We start from the raw sequence: 17,873 nt of genomic DNA, 5'->3' as shown, positions 1-17,873 counted from the left end.
AAGTGTTAGGATGTGGAGAAAAAGAAACCCCTATGCATTGCTGGTGGGAATGCAAGCTGGTGTAGCTGCTATGGAAAACAGTATGGAGGTTCCTCAAAAAAATGAAAAACAGAATTATCATATGATCCAGTAATTCCACTACCAAGTATTTACTGAAAGAAAATGAAAACACTAATTCAAAAAGATGTGTGCACTCCTATGTTTAGTGCAGCATTATTTATAATAACTGAGATATGGAAGCAATCCAAGTGTCCACCCACAGATGAATGGATAAAGACGACATGATATGTGTGTGCGTATAATGAATGATAAAATGTTCCTCAGCCCTAAAAATGAATGAAATTTTGCCATTTACGACAACATGGGTGGTTCTAGAGGGTATAGTGCTAAGTGGAGTAAGTCAGAGAAAGACAGGAGTTATCAAGCAGCTAGCTGGTGCAGACTCCAAAGTCAGGAGACTCCAATCCTGACCCCTTCCTGGAATGACTTACACATGCACCCGCGCTAAAATACGTAATTCTCATAATCCTGGAAACAAATCTGAGCTTTTCCTAGAGGCAGTTTATCGTAAATTTATTACCTGAATAAGGACCTGAAACACAATATTTACAAAGTGTTACTTTTTTTTTCCTGGTTTATTTTTAAAAATTGGTGACTCCAATAAAAAAAAGTCAAAAAAGAAATAACAAGAAGCAAAGAAACAAAGACCCAATGCCAAATACCATGGCTCATAAGGACCTCTGTGATCTGGCCCCACCAACCTCACTTCAGGCTTGTACCTCTGCACCACTAACCTAACTGCAATTCTTTAAACACTCCATTCCCTCTTGATACAGAGCGTTTGTACATATTATTTCAATCTGAAACACCCTTCCCAATGCCTAGTTAACTCCTACTCATTCTTCTGAGATCACAGCTGCCTTCCATAATATACCCCAGCCTGCCATGTCCACATCAAGGTTTTCTGTCAAATACATCACTTGACTGACGTTCTTCTCCTAGACAATGTAATTTCAGTTTGTGATCAAAAATTTCTGAGTGTGAAAAAAAAAAATTTCTGAGTGTGATTAACTCTGAAGTTCAAAGAGCAGAGTCCATATTTTTGCTTATCAGTGAATACCTTGCTTCGAGCACAGGACCTGGCAGACAGCCAGTGCTTTAAAGATAATTGATGAATGATCTATTTTACCACCTAAGACTATCAAGAGAACTGCTTTCAAACTTCCCTTAACAAAACACATTCTAAAGTTTTAAAAAATTTGCTATTTTGGTCTCAGTTTCCCTCAACTGGCTACAGAGAAGTCATTCTTACTTATTCCCTTTGCAGTCTTTTCCTTTGAGATACTGGAGTCCTTAACATCCCTGTGATGGAAGTATCCTGATTATCCACCAAAAATAACCACATAAATCTACAGCCTGGTCTCTTTTCACTCTTCTTTTATAGTTGCTTCTTCTCCCTCCCCAAAATCGAGATCAAAGGACTGGAGGACATGTGGGGATAAACTTCCTGTCAGACCCCAGAAACTTCCCTCCACAGTCCTGATCCAGATGGCCGGCAGGCAGATTTCTATTAGGAATGCTTCAGCGGAGGTCCCCAGGACTTCACTCCATTCTGCTTCCCTTGTGATCACCAACATTCCTTCTGCACTGTATTCCAGCCATCATCACAGTGCCATTTGACTTGTACTTTGTGGTAAACTGCCATTAAAAGGGTTTACCTTTTTATTTTATCAAAACTTCTGGGTGACAGTCAGAAAGCAAAAGAAACTAGAAATTAAATCAGACTCAAATCTGATTATTTTACATGTTAACATTTAGTGTAAAAATTCATGTCTAGACAGTGGCACCTTGAACATTAATTTCAATACCTCTTAGAACTATAGAGCTATTAAGAACCTAAGAAATGAATGGCCAGCGAGGAAACTAAATTATCAAAATATCTTTTTTTTTTTTTTTTTAGATTTTATTTTATTTATTTGACAGAGATCACAAGTAGGCAGAGAGGCAGGCAGAGAGAGAGAGAGGAGGAAGCAGGCTCTCCGCCGAGCAGAGAGTCCAACAGGGGGCTCGATCCCAGGACCCTGGGATCATGACCTGAGCCGAAGGCAGAGGCTTTAACCCACTGAGCTACCCAGGTGCCCCTCAAAATATCTTTTAAACAAAAACTGCATGAAGCATGTGGAACAGACTTCACCAATTAATTCAGATATCATTAATCCAAATTTATAACTAAGGAGCTGACTACAAATTTAACTTATATTCTATGACCTGCTAAGTAATCAATAGTAGGGTCCAAAAAAATCTAAACACCCTCAAGCACTTGCTCAAAATAATCCATGTTAACTACTAATTACTCTTGTCAATTACAGCTAGATAGCAAGGACCTTCATTCACTAGGAAATACTCAAATGCTATGTGTCTATGTATTTATGAATCAAGAAAGCGCCACAACACAAGCTTATCTCCAAGATATTAAGGGTTGGTTTCTAGACCACCAAAATAATACACACACACACACACTATGGAAATAGTATTTCCATAAAGTGAGTCAAATGAATTTTTTTGGTTTCCCAGTACATGTAGAAGCTATGTTTAGAGGCACCAGGGTAGCTCAGTCAGTTAAGCATCCAACTCTTGATTTTGGCCCAGGTCATGATCTCAGGGTTATAAACCACCCAGATGCCCCTAGATCATATTTTTAGATATAAAACTGGCCCAACACAGAACAAGAGAGTAAGCAAACTTTAAAATTTCTTTTTAAAAGTTTGGGGCAACTGGTCTTCATAAATGTTAAACAACTACTGAACGTACATGAATAAGACTAACTACTCAAAAGCTGAATAAGGGCATTAAAAGATTTTCAGGGGCTCCTGGGTGGCTCAGTAGGTTAAAGCCGCTGTCTTCGGCTCAGGTCATGATCCCAGGGTCCTGGAATCAAGCCCCGCACGGGGCTCTCTGCTCAGCGAGGAGCCTGCTTCCCCCTCTCTCTGCCTGCCTCTCTGCCTACTTGTGATCTCAGTCTGTCAAAAAAAATAAATAAAATCTTAAAAAAAAAATTTTTTTTTTTCATTCATACTTAGAAACTTTTTCATGGGGCACCTGAATGGCTCAGTCAGTTAAGCTTGGATCAAGCCCAACACTGAGCTCCTTACTCAGTAGGGAGCCTGCTTCTCCCTCTCCCTCTGCCAGCTGCTCTCCCCTGCTTGTGCTCTCTCGCTGTCAAATAAGTAAATATAATTTTTTTTTAAAAAGAAACTTGTTTTGCTAAATTCAGTAAAACAGTTTAACAGAAATTCTAATCTAATAAGGAAAGCTCTTAAGACTGCTTTATTATTTGCTAATTACAAAACCAAGGCTAAAGGGCAGACCTGAAAACCAGACCATTCTCTACATGCAGGAAAGGCTGCATTTCAATTTCAGACAGTAGGAGCCTATGGTTAAGGAAAGACCTGACAGCCTATTACACTATTTATTTGCTGATTGTCACTAGGGTCAGATGTTTGCCCTTATATTTCACTAATTCCCCGCCCTCCATTCCCATTTTGGTCTTTACTGGAGGTTAAGTTGGTTACATATACCAGACCACTTCTTGAGTAATCCCTCTTCTGTTTTTCTCTTTAAGAAGTGTGGCTCTTTGGGGCATCTGGGTCACTCAGTCAGTTAAGCGGCTGCCTTTGGCTCAGGTCATGATCCCAGGGTCCTGGAATCAAGCCCCACATCGGGCTCCCTGATCAGCAGGGAGTCTGCGTCCCCCTCTCCTCCTGTCTCTCTCTCAAATAAATAAATGATGTACTTTAAAAAGAAAAAAAAAAAGGAGTGTGGCTCTTCACCTGGTGGTTACTAGCAGAACTCTTAAAGTGGTACCCTATATTGTCAATTAATCATATGTATGGTTCTGACAAATGTTTAAATAAGCTGTTCAATTTGTCTGTGCCAGCCTCCAGGATCAGAGCCCTTAAGAAAGCTGTTCATGGGGGCTCCTGGGTGGCTCAGTGGGTTAAAGCCTCTGCCATCGGCTCGGGTCATGATCTCAGGGTCCTGGGATTGAGCCCCACATCGGGCTCTCTGCTCAGCGGAGAGCCTGCTTCCCTCTCTCTCTCTCTGCCTGCCTCTCTGCCTACTTGTGATCTCTGTCTGTCAAATAAATAAATAAAAATCTTAAAAAAAAAAAAAAAAGCTGTTCATGTCTATCGTTCCAAAGAACTAATCTGATGTCACAGGCATTGTACAATTTGTCCGCCAATCTTTTAAAATGTGTATTTTTTTTTAAGTAGGCTTATAAATAAATTTTTAAAAGGGTGGGGGTATCTGGGTGGCTCAGTTGGTTAAGTGTCTAAGTCTTGATTTCCGCTCAGGTCATGATTTGGGTTGTGAGACAGAGCCCCATGTTGCGCTCTATAGTCAGTGGGAGTCTGCTTCTCTCCCTCATTCTCACCCTGTCCCGCTGCCCCTCCCCCACCTCTCTCCTTCTCTCTTCTCTCTCTCCCTAAAACAAATAAATCTTAAAAAAAAAAAAAAAAAATTAAAGGAGGCTCTATGCCCAATGTGGGGCTTGAACCCACAACCCTGAGATCAAGAGTTGCACACTTCAACTGAGCCAGCCAGGCACAATATGTAGAGATTTTTTGATCAGTCTACTTCTTTAGCTTTCAGCTTACTGCCTACAGGCAGAGTCAGGTGACAGCTTCAAGTTCTTCTGCACTCTTAGTGAGAAGCTTTGCCTGTACACAAGTTTTCCAGGTATGTCTAAGCCATATGCCAAGCAATCCTCAGGATAACTGTCAGTCCAGCATACAGTGCGAACTCTGCAGCGCGGGCTGTCATCTTCCTGCACGGAACCAAGGCAATTACCATTCTCAAACTCCTGCATCGTTAATCCAGGATGCAAAAGAAACATGTTAAGGGCACTGAAACCCAACCTACAGCAACTTTAAGACTTGTGACATGCAGGGAGAGAAAGGTGACAGCTGATCCGCCTGACCCTTTCTGAAGGGACATGCAAAGAATAAGAGGTGTTCATAAATCCTGGAGCTGGTCACATTGCACATTTCTCCACGTCACAGTGAGAAAACGGCCAGTCACCTATGTGTTGTTTTTTCAAACATACACACAAAATAACACCAGTTTACAGCTGCATTTGCAAATACAAAAACCATGACCATATACTATTACATGCTAAGGATCCCGAGCAAAGAAAGAATTGCAAAAGCATGAATGATGCAGGGCTGGTTTTTGTTTCGTTTTGTTGCTTCTCCTAAAGTTAACTGTTTACAGGCTTTCATTATATACTTTAATAATGAAAATGAATCTGGGTTTCACACAGAAGAGTAACTATTAAGCCATACACTTTCAAATGTGTAATAAATCACTCTGATTAGGCAAAGTCCTTAAAAAGTTCAAGGAATGGATGACTTGACAAAAATGTGATCTATGGGATCTGCTTTTCCTTCACTAGAAAGCAACTGGCCACTGATTTTACAGCTCTGTATTGTGTATCAAAGTTCAAAAACACATTTTATATAACTAATGGTTGTTGTTTTCACTAGTGCTATTAGCATATAAAACAGACTTGATATAATCAACTGTTTTTGCCCTTCCACTTTCCAGTTGATAAAGTTTTCCAACACCTTTGTATATTATTTACAAGAACTGTGAAGTATAATACAACCATTAAAACAAGGATAACTTTAAGGGACGCCTGGGTGGCTCAGTTGGTTGGACGACTGCCTTCGGCTCAGGTCATGATCCTGGAGTCCCGGGATCGAGTCCCGCATCGGGCTCCCAGCTCCATGGGGAGTCTGCTTCTCTCTCTGACCTTCTCCTCGTTCATGCTCTCACTGTCTCTCTCTCAAGTAAATAAATAAAATTAAAAAAAATAATAAACAAGGATAACTTTAAGATACAACTTGACTGCAAAAGTTAAACCTTTTGAACACAAATAAAATACCACACACTAATCAGCTAGTACGTTTAAAAAAATGTTCCTTGGGAAAAAAAAAATCCCTGGATATGAAAGGTAAGATATAAGAGACTTAAATAAACTCAAAGAAATGTAAGTATATCTCATTTAGTGAGAATATGCAGCCAAAATGGAAGCTCCGTCACAGTTAATTCTAGAATTCACTTAAGATAATCAGATGTGAAATTCACACACTGCCTATTTCTTCTTATAGCAGACTGCCCTTCTGTGGCTTCTTTGCCATTCCACATTACCCTTAATTACTTCACCCTCACTCTTTTTTGTTTTGCTGAGAATACTGACTCAATCTAAAAAGAATATCCACATTTTCACGTCTACATCTACTTACTGCCTGCATCCATGCCCATAAACCCTGCCTCTCCTTCCAGTCCTACAGAGGCAGCCTCTGCGGCTCCCAGTGACAATCAATCCCTCCACCTGTCCATCTGTGCACAGGATCTTCTCTCCATCCTTCTTAAAGACATTGCTCCAGCAATTCTCCTCCTCTCTTCTGCATCGTAACATTTTACCTCTTTATCAGATTAGATCATTTCCATCAGCACAAAACATGCTGTACTTCTCCCTTCTTAAGAGATAAAACAAAACCCTCTCTTGACTCCATATCCCCTCCTTTTATCTACTGTTCTTCGGTATAACAAAATTATTCAGTAAAATTGTCTGTAACTACAGATATATATTCTTTTTTTCCCACTCAGTCCTGAACCCACTGCAAACAATTTCTCCCCCTTATCAAAGTCACCCATCACCTTCTTGTTGCTGCATCTAATGGTCAACTGAGTCTTCATCCACTTGACCCATCAGCAGCCCCTGTCATGGTACAGTCACTCTGTGTTGAATCAACCTTTCCTTAGCTTCCAGGACACACATCTTCTGACTTTCTTGCTCCCTTGCTTACTACTCTTTGCCTACCTCCTCCGTCTCTAAATCATGCAGTGTTGCAGAGCTTAGTCCTCAAGGTGTCTTCTCTTCTGTACCTACTCATTCTCTTTGTGATTCTGTCCAGGATTGTGGCTTAAAATACCACTGATAGGCTGACAAGTTCCAAATTTATACCTCCAGCCCATTCCTCTCCCCTGAACACCATTTTCTATACATAGCTGGTCTTTCCCCTGTCCCAAAACTGCTCCTTCAGTACTTTTCTTCATCACAGAGAAATGGCAGCTCTACCCTTCCAGTTACTCTGGTCAAAACCAGTAAGGCCACCCTTGACCTGACTCACATCTTACACTAGACCAATCAACAAAAACCTACCTTCATATATTACCTAATTTTGACCTCCTATCACTTCCACTGCCACCATTACAAAGACCTTGTCTAAATGAGGTTATATCTTATAAAGTTCCTAAAACAGTGCCTGGCACAAAAAGCACTTGACTAATAACAATGCCCTTTCTTCACCAGTTTCACGTCAGGCTACAGACAGAATCACTTAGAAACAGCAGTTCTCGGGGTGCCTGGGTGGCTCAGGGTTAAAGCCTCTGCCTTCAGCTCAGGTCATGGTCTCGGGGTCCTGGGATCGGGCCTCACATTGGGCAGGGAGCCTGCTTCCCCAATCTCTCTGCCTGCTTCTCTGCCTACTTGTGATCTCTGTCTGTCAAATAAATAAATAAAATCTAAAACAAAACAAAACAAAAAAAACAAAAACAAAAAAAAAAGAGAGAAAGAAACAGCAGTTCTCAAAGATTCCTGGGGGACCACAGGCCCCTGAGGGGCCAATACTATTTTCATATTAATATTGTGATGTTACCTGCCCTTTATACTCCTATTCTCTCCTGAGTGTACAGTGGAGTTTTCCAGAGGCTACGTGACAGGCTAACGATGCCATCACTCCGATCGTTAATGGAATGTGTGCTTGTATAGTCTTGTTTTATCTAGAATTTTCTAAGATAACAACAGCTTTAGAGTACAAATATATTTTTCAGAGACTAATTCAGTTTGAGCTCCATTCTGTGCTCTTACCAGCTATTATCATTTACACCTTCTATAAATTCCTTAACCTGAATATTGCCCTACATATCATTAATTACGAATTCTGAAGCTTTGCTTATGCCTTCACAAAAACACAAGCAGTATATTTTGTGGTCTTGTTTTACAATGTACTTTTCAAATTTTCATATTTTTCTAAATTTTTAAACTGTCTCTAAAACTGTTACTTTAACAACATTTCATGACTTCAACAACATTTTATTCTCCGATAAAAGAAAATGTGTAACTTTTTAATATTTAAGGATGGATAATTTCTTTAAAAAGGAAAGATCAGAAGATTTGATTTCTCAACCCACAGTTGCACCATCCATGTCTAAAGATGCTGAAAATGATGAAACTGACCACATCAGTGAGTTGTCGGATTCATGAAAGGGAGGAGTCTACTCCAAGGAAACTGGGTAAAACTGTAAATAAGAAACAAAAATATGATGGCAGCCACCTTACCCTTAGCTTTATGGATGTTAATAATTTACCTTATTATGTCTTATGCAACAAGGTATTTGCTCAAACTCACAATCCTGAGTTCAAGAGTCCCATGATCTACTTACTGAGCGACACAGGTGCCCCAACAAGGTATTTTCTTTCTTGAGCTTCATTTTTTTTTTTTAATTTCCTTAAGTAATCTCTACACCCAACATGGGGCTCGAATTCAAGACCCTGAGATCAAGAGTCATGTGCTCTACTGACTGAGCCAGCCAGATGCTCCTCCAGTAAGAAAGCATCTTCTAATATTATTATTGAGGTATCATTCTGAGATAAATCATTCACAGTTTAAAAAAAAAAAGAATTGAATATTTTATACACCATGATCAAGTGGGATTTATTCTAGAGATGTGAAGAGAGTTCAACATTCACATTATCAAGGCAATACACTACACATTAACAAAATAAAAAATAAGAATCATATAATCATCTCAATAGATACAAAAAAAGGAACTTAACAAAATTAAACATCAATTCATAATAAAAACTCTCAACAGAGTGGGTAAAAAGAGAATGTACCTCAACATAATAAAGGCCATATATGACAAGCCCACAGTTAATATCATACTCAAAGGTGAAAAACTGAAAGCTATTCCTCCAAAATTAGGAACAGAACAAAGATGTACACTCTTGCCACTTTTACTCAACACAGTACTGGAAGTCCTAGCCAAAGCACCGAGGCAAGAAAAAGAAATAAAAGACATCCAAGTTGGAAAGGAAAAAGTAAAACTTGCACTATTTGCAGATAACATGATTTTATATATAAGAAAACCTTAAAGATTCCTCCAAAGTTAGAATTAATAAAGTTGAAGTTGCAGAATACAAACCCCATATACAAAAGTATCACTTGCATTCTATACTCCAACAATAAACTATCAGAAAAAGAAATTAGGAAAAAAATTCCATGTCCAATTGCATCAAAAAGAATAAAATACCTAGGAATAAATTTAACCAAGGAGGTGAAAAATATGTACACTGAAAATTGTAAGACATGCATGAAAGAAACTGAAGACACAAATAAATGGTTATTCCATGCTCATGAATAGAAGAATTAATATTGTTCAAATGCTCCATACTAAACAAAGCAATGTATGAATTCAATGCATTCCCTCCCAATATTCCAAATGATATTTTTCACAAAAATAAAACAACACTCCTAAAATCTCCATGGAACCACAAAAGACCCTGAATAGCCAGAGCAATCTTAGGAAGAATAAATCATGCTTCCAATTCCAAACTGTATTACCAAGCTATAGTAATCGAAACAGAATGGCAGTGGCTTCAAAACAGATACATAGATCAATAGGACAGAACAGAGGGTTCAGAAATGAGCCCATGCATTTATGGTCAGTTAATTTATGACAAAGGAGTCAAAAATCTGTTAACAGGGAAAGGACAGTTTCTTCAATAAATGGTGCTGGAAAGGGGCTCCTGGGTGGCTCAGTGGATTAAAGCCTCTGCCTTCAGCTCAGGTCAGGATCCCAGGGATTGAGCCGTGTCAGGTTTCTTGCTCAGTGGGGAACCTGCTTCTCCCTCTCCTACTGCCCCTGCTTATATGCTTTCTCTCTTTCAAATAAATAAAAAATCTAAAAAAAAAAAAAAAAAAATTGGCAGAAGAACCAAAGAAACATTTTTTCAAAGATGGCATACAAATGACCAACAGGTACATACAAAGATTCTCAACATCATTAATTGTCAGAGAAATGCAAATCAAAACCACAATGAGATATCACTTCACAACTGTCAGAATGGCTATCATTAAAATGACAAGAGATCAGAAGTGTTGGATGTGTAAAAAAATGGAACCTTTGTACGCTGCTGCTGAGAATGTAAATTGGTTCAGACTCTACAATATGGAGGTTTCTCAAAAAATTAAAAATAGAACTATCACATGATCTAGCAATCCTACTTCTAGGTATATATCCCAAGGAAACAAAATCACTATCTCAAAGAGGTATCTGCATGCCCATGTTCACTGCAGCATTGTTTAAAACAGCCAATATGTGGGAACAACCTAAATGTCTATCAGATGGATGAATGGATAAAGAAAATGTGACATACACACAGAGGATTATTATTCAGCCAAAGAAAAGGGAAACTCTGCCACTTGCGACAACATGGATGGACCCTGAAGTCACTGTACTTTTTAAAATAAGTCAAAACCAAATACTACATATCTCGCTTACATGTAGAACCTAAAAAAACCAGGCTGGCAGAAACAGAGAACAGATAGGTGGGGGCTGGCAGAGGGGGGTGTGGGAGGGTGAACAAAGTCAAAAGCTACAAACTTTCAGTTACAAGATAAGTAAGTTCTGGGGTCATAAAATACAGCATGGTGACTATAGTTGACAATACTCTATTGAATAGTTATTTGAAAGTCGCTAAGAAAATAAATCTTCAAAGTCCTCAACACCAGGAAAAAGAAAAAGATTTGTAACTATGTCACAATGGAGAAACCAGACAGATTTCACCATAACCAACCAACCAAGGTTAACATCAACAGTAATAAGATACACTGACATAGATATACCTTTTGATATGATGCACTGATGCATCACGTCTATGACACTATTGCCAAAAATGCATGACCTCAATCTAATCATGCAAAACCATGAGACCCAAATTAAGGAACATTCTACTAAATAATTCAGTACACATTCTGTGAGACTCGATTTTCTTTGGATACTTCAAAACAACATATCAAAAGACACAGAATCTGTACTAAATAGCACGTAAGATCCCAGCTATCAATTATCTAAGGATATTTGGAGATTTGTAAATTTAGGAGATTTGTAAATCTAGGAGATTTGTAAAAAGTGTAAAATACTGCCACTCTTTTCACTAAATCTCATACTTGCTTCTTATTAATGAGCACTGGAGGAAGAGGACAGTAAATGGTTAAGATGGTTGGGGGGTCATATTTTTTTTTAAATGTGTACTTCATGAGACCAGAGAAAGATAAAACAATAATTACCGTGGTTCCAATATTACCTTCTTATGTGATTTAACAACATCACTTACAACAACAGAATTTGAGTAAGCATTTAAGTAAATGCTTTCACCCACTCAATGGGCACACAGCCATTAAAATGTTCATGCTGAATTCAGATTAGGGAAAAAAAAGTTTATGTGAAAAACCAGTTTATAAAATTGTATTTAAATCACTCACAATGTTGTAAAAACTAAAAACCATAATGAACAAAGAATTTCCTCCATTTGTTTGGGAAGAAATGATTTGGAGAAATTTATCCTCCCAACAATTGTGAACCTGCTGTGCATGAAGCACCATGCAGGCACCAGAAAAGGTGAACTAAGTAAGCAGGAGAGACACATTAGAACTCTGGTAACTTACAATCCAGTAGGCTCAAAAGAGGGGATGTTTTCCAAATTCACTACAGTGAGCATGAAAGAGCTTTACAATGCAAGGAAGACTAATAAAACTGCCTTCAGAAAAAAGTCTCTGGCATTCAAACTCTGCCCAAAATATCCATGTTTCTGATAAATTCGGCTTTCTTCCCACGACACACATGTGCTGGCTCTGGGATGCGTGATCAGCTGCAGCCAACAGTGACAGTAAGCAAAAGATGCTGCTAAAGTCAGTATAGATTATCCTTCTATAATTGTAACATTCCACCTGCTTTGTTTTGTTTTGTTTTCAATGCTGGTGTTGGGAATCAACTTTAGAAATGTATTTTTTATTCAAATTTCTTCATTTCCACTTATTTAACTCCTTGTGGATCTGTCAGGGGAAAGAAAAATTGTGTTCTTTTCTACACAATTATTTTTCTACAAAAAATTATGTTCTTTTCCTGGGTAAGCACTATTTTACCAGAAATAGCACAGGAGACAGATGTGAACACCTTTTTGGTTTCAGTACCCTCGTATCACTGAAATGGCTGGACAGATTTTGTCTAAAGTTACTTCCAGGTTTACAAATTTCAAGATTCTATAACCTCAGGTCTTACCTCCCTCCATAAGGCCCTTTCAGAGTAAACTCACACTGCCCCACTTACTGCATTTAAATCCTTTTTAAAGTTTACTCCATTAAATTCTTTCCCACTTCCTATGTTTTTAGATCCTATCCCATTCTCAAGTCTTTCTTTATGCAGTTGTGGTAGGCCATTATGATTAGGACCTGATGTGATTTTTTTTTTTTAAAGATTTTTCTTTATTTATTTGACAGACAGATCACAAGTAGGCAGAGAGGCAGGCAGAGAGAGAGAGAGAGGAGGAAACCAGCTCCCTGCTGAGCAGAGAGCCCGATGTGGGGCTCGATCCCACGACCCTGAGATCATGACCCGAGCCCAAGGCAGAGGCTTAACCCGCTGAGCCACCCAGGTGCCCCCCTGATGTGATTTTTTTAAAAAAGATTTTATTTATTTATTTGACAGAGAGAGAGAGTGGGAGCAGGAACACAAGCATGGGGAGTGGGAGAGGGAGAAGCAGGCTTCCCACCTAGCAGGGAGCCGGATTCGGGGATCAATCCCAGGACCCTGGGATCATGATCCAAACCTAAGGCAGATGCCTACTGACTGAGCCACCCAGGCACCCCTGATTTTTTTTTAAGGTCTATATAATTTCTACTAAGATAGTGGCAGCAAACTTCTACTCACCCTTTCAATACCCAGATTTTTTTTAAAAGATTTTATTTGCCAGAGAGAGAGAGAGAATGAGCACAGGCAGACAGAGTGGCAGGCAGAGGCAGTGGGAGAAGCAGGCTCCCTGCCAAGCAAGGAGCCCAATGTGGGACTTGATCCCAAGACGCTAGGATCATGACCTGACCCGAAGGTCATGGCTCAACCAACTGAGCCACCCAGGCGTCCCTCAATACCCAGATTTACTCCTTTCTCCCTATTTCCAACTTTCCAATTCAGCATTAGTCACTCCGTTTCCTAAGCATTCTGGACAGGGTTCTGTACAACACTTCTCTCACCGCACAGCAATTCAAGTTTTACAGAATTGCACAAATTAGGTGCCATTTCCTCCCAATTTACAGATGAAAAAAACTGACTCTTGGTCAATATCCTTCTCCTCTAACCTTACCTAATGCTCCTGAATCAGTCCCCAAACTTGAAACATTTCTGGTTTCCTTTCCTCTCTCCAGCTCCTACATGCAAAGGGACAGGGAAATATAGAAAATGTACAAACTATAAATTCTACCCTCTCCTGAAGATGGAGTTTAAGTTTCCAGAGTTCTAAAACAGTTTTTCCTGGGGCACCTGGGTGGCTTAGTCATTAAACGTCTGCCTTCAGCTCAGGTCATGTTCCTAGGGTCCTGGGATAGAGCCCCACTCCCCGCAGACCAGGGAGCCTGCTTCTCCCTCTCCCACCCCCCCTACTTGTGTTCCCTCTCTTGCTGTCTTTCTCTGCCAAATAAGTAAGTAAAATCTTCCCAAAAAAAAGAAAATGAGGGGCAGAGCACTAAAGAACTGGCTCAGTCCATGGAGCATGCAACCCTTGATCTCAGGGTCGTGAGTTCAAGCCCCATACTGGGCGCAGAGATTACTTAAAAATTTTTTAAAAAATTTTTTGCCAAATTCATTTTTTATCTGGTCCTTGACATCCACGTGGCTTAAAATATTTAAAAATTCACGCAGTCTCAAATATTCTTTAGGACAATTCTAACAAGAGAAACTACAAGCATTGAGGGTAGAGAGGGAAGACGATGCTTACCAGCATGTCATAAAAATACCAGCATTCAGGCCAGTGTTAGTTACACTTGCTCTGATTTGACTGGATTATTCTTTGGCCTTTGGATCAATTTTACAAACTCAAGCAAGAAGAAATTTTTACCATAAAAAAAGGAAAAAATGGGGACGCCTGGGTGGCTCAGTGGGTTAAGCCGCTGCCTTCGGCTCAGGTCATGATCTCAGGGTCCTGGGATCGAGTCCCCCATCGGGCTCCTTGTTCAGCAGGGAGTCTGCCTCTCTCTCTGCCTCTGCCTGCCTCTCTGCCTGCTTGCGTGCTCTCTCTCTCTCTCTCTTTCTGACAAATAAAAAAATAAAATCTTTAAAAAAAAAAATGTTAAAGCCTCCATCAGGAATAAAATGAAAAAGTTCTCCCAGGGAAAAAAACAGAGATGCCTGTGTGGCTCAGTCAGTTAAGCATCTGCCTTCAGCTCAGGTCATGATCTCAGGGTCCTGGGATCAAGCCCCAACTTAGGGAGCCTCCTTCTCCCTCTTTCTCTGCCCCTCCCCCCAACCCATGCTCATGCTCTCTCTCTCTCTCTCTCGCTGGCTCTCTATCTCAAATAAATAGATAGATAGATAGATAGATAGATAAAATCTTTAATTAAAGAAAAAGAAATTAATAAAAACTTGGACTCGGAACATATACATTTCTTTTGGTACACTGCATTAGTGAGGATGTTATCTTAACAACTACCCAGAGGTGCATCAGACAGCGTTCTTGGGTTGAAAGAAACAGGAACCAAGTCTGGCCATCTGTAGCCAAAGGGAATGTACTGAAAGAAACAGCAAAGGCTCAGAATACTAGAGTGGCAGGGACTAAAATGCCAGGCTTGGAAGATGGGCCCACACCATGGCACACCAGGGCTGGCAGCAAAAGCCTGGATCTAAAGCATAAACATCTGGTAGCACACAGCCACTGGCCTTCCCCAGCTCCCCGCCTTGCCCACCCAGCCTCCTCAGGACGGAAAGCACTGAGCCACGGACTATGGAGCCGGAGTCCTAGAGCCACACAGACACACAAGAGAAGGGAATTGGCACACTGGCTCGTTCAGTTCTTGGGATGGCAGAGTGGGCCTGTACTCCTCCCCAAAGGATGATTTCTCCAAAAAAGAAAAGAATGCTCTGAGGAAAGGAGCTGACCAGAGACCCTAGAAATAATAAGCACTTATCCCTCTTCTCAAAGACAGGCACCCTCTTGCAAAGTCACTCACAGGATGACTTTACATTCTATTCTCTGATTTTCTGCCAGAAAAATCAATCGTTTGGTACACTCTACATCCCTGCATCAAGGCCCCCAAACTCTTCTCCAAAGTCTCTAATGGGCATGCTACTGCCTCGGCTGCCTTTGGCATCTTTGCCCAGTCTGACCACAGCAGACCCTCCCGCAAGTCCCTTGATCAAGTCCTCTGCCAAGTCCTTCCCAGACACACACCTTATTAAACCAAAGAATTCATCTCCCCACTTCTTTCTCCCACAGCACTGTATTTCTAGTTTAAAAACTTAAGTTTTATTATAAAATCAAGCTATGGGGATTATTTTAAAATTCAAGGTGTTAAAATAAATCAGTTTTCTTTTATGCTTTAAAGTATTTACTTAGGCATGCCATAAAGTACAAATTTTTAATTGTACAAAGTATTAATATCATGAAATAAAAAGAAAGTTCAATTTTGAAGGATTTTCCTGGTTCCAGGGTCAGCTCCAAGGTTCCAAACTGGTAGGATTCTCTGTTGAGCATCTTATTTTCAAGTCCTTGGGGATGAGAAGTGTCTTTATTCCTCTCCCAGACACTGGTTGGAATGGACCCTCTTAATTTCTCTTTCTCCAAGTACAGATTTGGGACAGAGAGGGGGGAGGCAGGCTGAGGACAAGAGCTTTCTTTATCCAGAGAAAGGCTTCTCTTTCTCTTTTCTGTGTCAGGCTTGGACATTTGCCTAAATGATGGTAGGTGCTCCATAAATGACGATCTGAGGAAAGGAGAAGGAAAGATGGTGGACCGCTTAACAGCGCCATGCTCTTACGAACAGGGCCCACCATCACCAAGTACTCTGCCCTGTCTGGTACCTCTCCTAACATTAAAGCGGTCATAAAATATGAAACCACAGTCCTACTGAAGTACTCTGTTTTAAGACCTTCTACTTCAAATACCACATTGTATGGCAACTGCTGGTTTGCCATCTGTCTCCACTGCCAGACTGTAAGCAACATGAAAGCAGGGGCTGTGTCTGCCTCGTCTACTGGAATGCAGCACAGCACCCACTGCTCAAGAAGCACAAACTGATTTAACCAACAAATGCAAACTGGGGCTCACAGATTCCCATAACCTTCTTCCCACCACAGCTCACTACAAGCCCTGTTGCAATGAAGTCAGAAATTGCCTTTTTCTTAGCTTTATATTTACAAAGCCGACATCAAATGTTAAGTTGTGCCAGGCACTGGACTAAGCATTCTATACATTCAGTGATTTCATTTAGTCTTCCAGCAATACAATGAAATAGGAGGTCATAATACTTACTTGTATTATTGTTACAAGTAAGAAAATGAGGGGAAGAGATGTAATTTGCTCCGGATCACCAGACTAGTGAATGTAAAAGCCGGGCTCCACCCCAGCTGTGCCTGACTCCAGGACCTAATCTCTTAGACACTATGGATATTGAAACTCAAACACCACTCTAACGGGCCTAGGCAAGGGGCACAAGTGTGAGAAATCAGTCAGAATCTTCTGACACTGACTCGCCATGTGTCCAAAGGGAAGAGGCAGGAATATTTTCATCTCCACAAAGAAATGCACTCTCCCTACTTTTCTTGAAATTTACAAGGGTACAAGAAATACTTGACCTTTCTCTTCACTCTATCTTCAAAAGGCAATAACACCTCAGCCACCAGAATAAATGTTAGCTGTCACTAGGCCTCAATATCAAGGGGGCCCCAGGGAGTGGTAAGGACTATGGCCCACTGAAGAGAGGTGGGCAGTCCAAAGAGTGGCCACTACTCAGTTGTGGCCACAATCATAATTTAAGAAAGGCTGGCCCAGATATTCTGATTTTTCAAAAGAAACCTAGAGACCAGGGGCGCCTGGGTGGCTCAGTGGTTTGGGCTGCTGCCTTTGGCTCGGGTCATGATCTCAGGGTCCTGGGATCGAGCCCCGCATCGGGCTCCCTGCTCCGCAGGAAGCCTGCTTCCCTCTCTCTCTCTCTCTGCCTGCCTCTCTGCCTACTTGTGATCTCCGTCTTTCAAATAAATAAATAAAATCTTTAAAAAAAAAAAATAAAAAAAGAAAAAAGAAAAAAAAAAGAAACCTAGAGACCAGCTTCCTTATTTAAAATTTTCAAATTAAAATGTTGGCAACTAATTTTTAAAAACTGTTTAATCATCCTGCATCCCAAACACAGCCATGAACCATCAGCATGTGGTCCTCACAACACTTCAGGGCAAAAAGGTTTCCAAAGGCCTCTGGCATTCTGTGAGGTCACCTACCTGGCCCAATGCCCTACACCTGGAATCTTCTCTGTCAGCTACCCAATTCTAACCAAGACATCTAGACGTGGCCCTACACACTTCATAAAACCGTCCCTGACACTCCAGCTCATCTTCACAGACTCCTCCAAATTCCCAGAAACACTCCTCTCCATCACTTCTTTAATTAGCTTACATTTTACATTCTACACACATCCTGCCAACAGCTCACAGCTCCTCAGGAGCTCAAATTCTGTTCTACACATCTTAACCTCCTCAGT

At 40.5% G+C, this 17,873-nt stretch overlaps 1 protein-coding gene across 2 annotated transcripts in view; it reads right to left on the bottom strand.

Annotated features, from left to right (window-relative positions):
- NUDT3 (nudix hydrolase 3) overlaps positions 1-17,873 on the bottom strand; it is a 117,551-nt gene that overhangs the window by 87,384 nt on the left and 12,294 nt on the right. The window lies entirely within an intron of this gene.

This window comes from Mustela nivalis, assembly GCF_964662115.1.
Source record: "Mustela nivalis genome assembly, chromosome: 5".
NCBI lineage: Eukaryota > Metazoa > Chordata > Mammalia > Carnivora > Mustelidae > Mustela > Mustela nivalis.
This window is presented reverse-complemented; position numbering and strand designations above follow the sequence as displayed.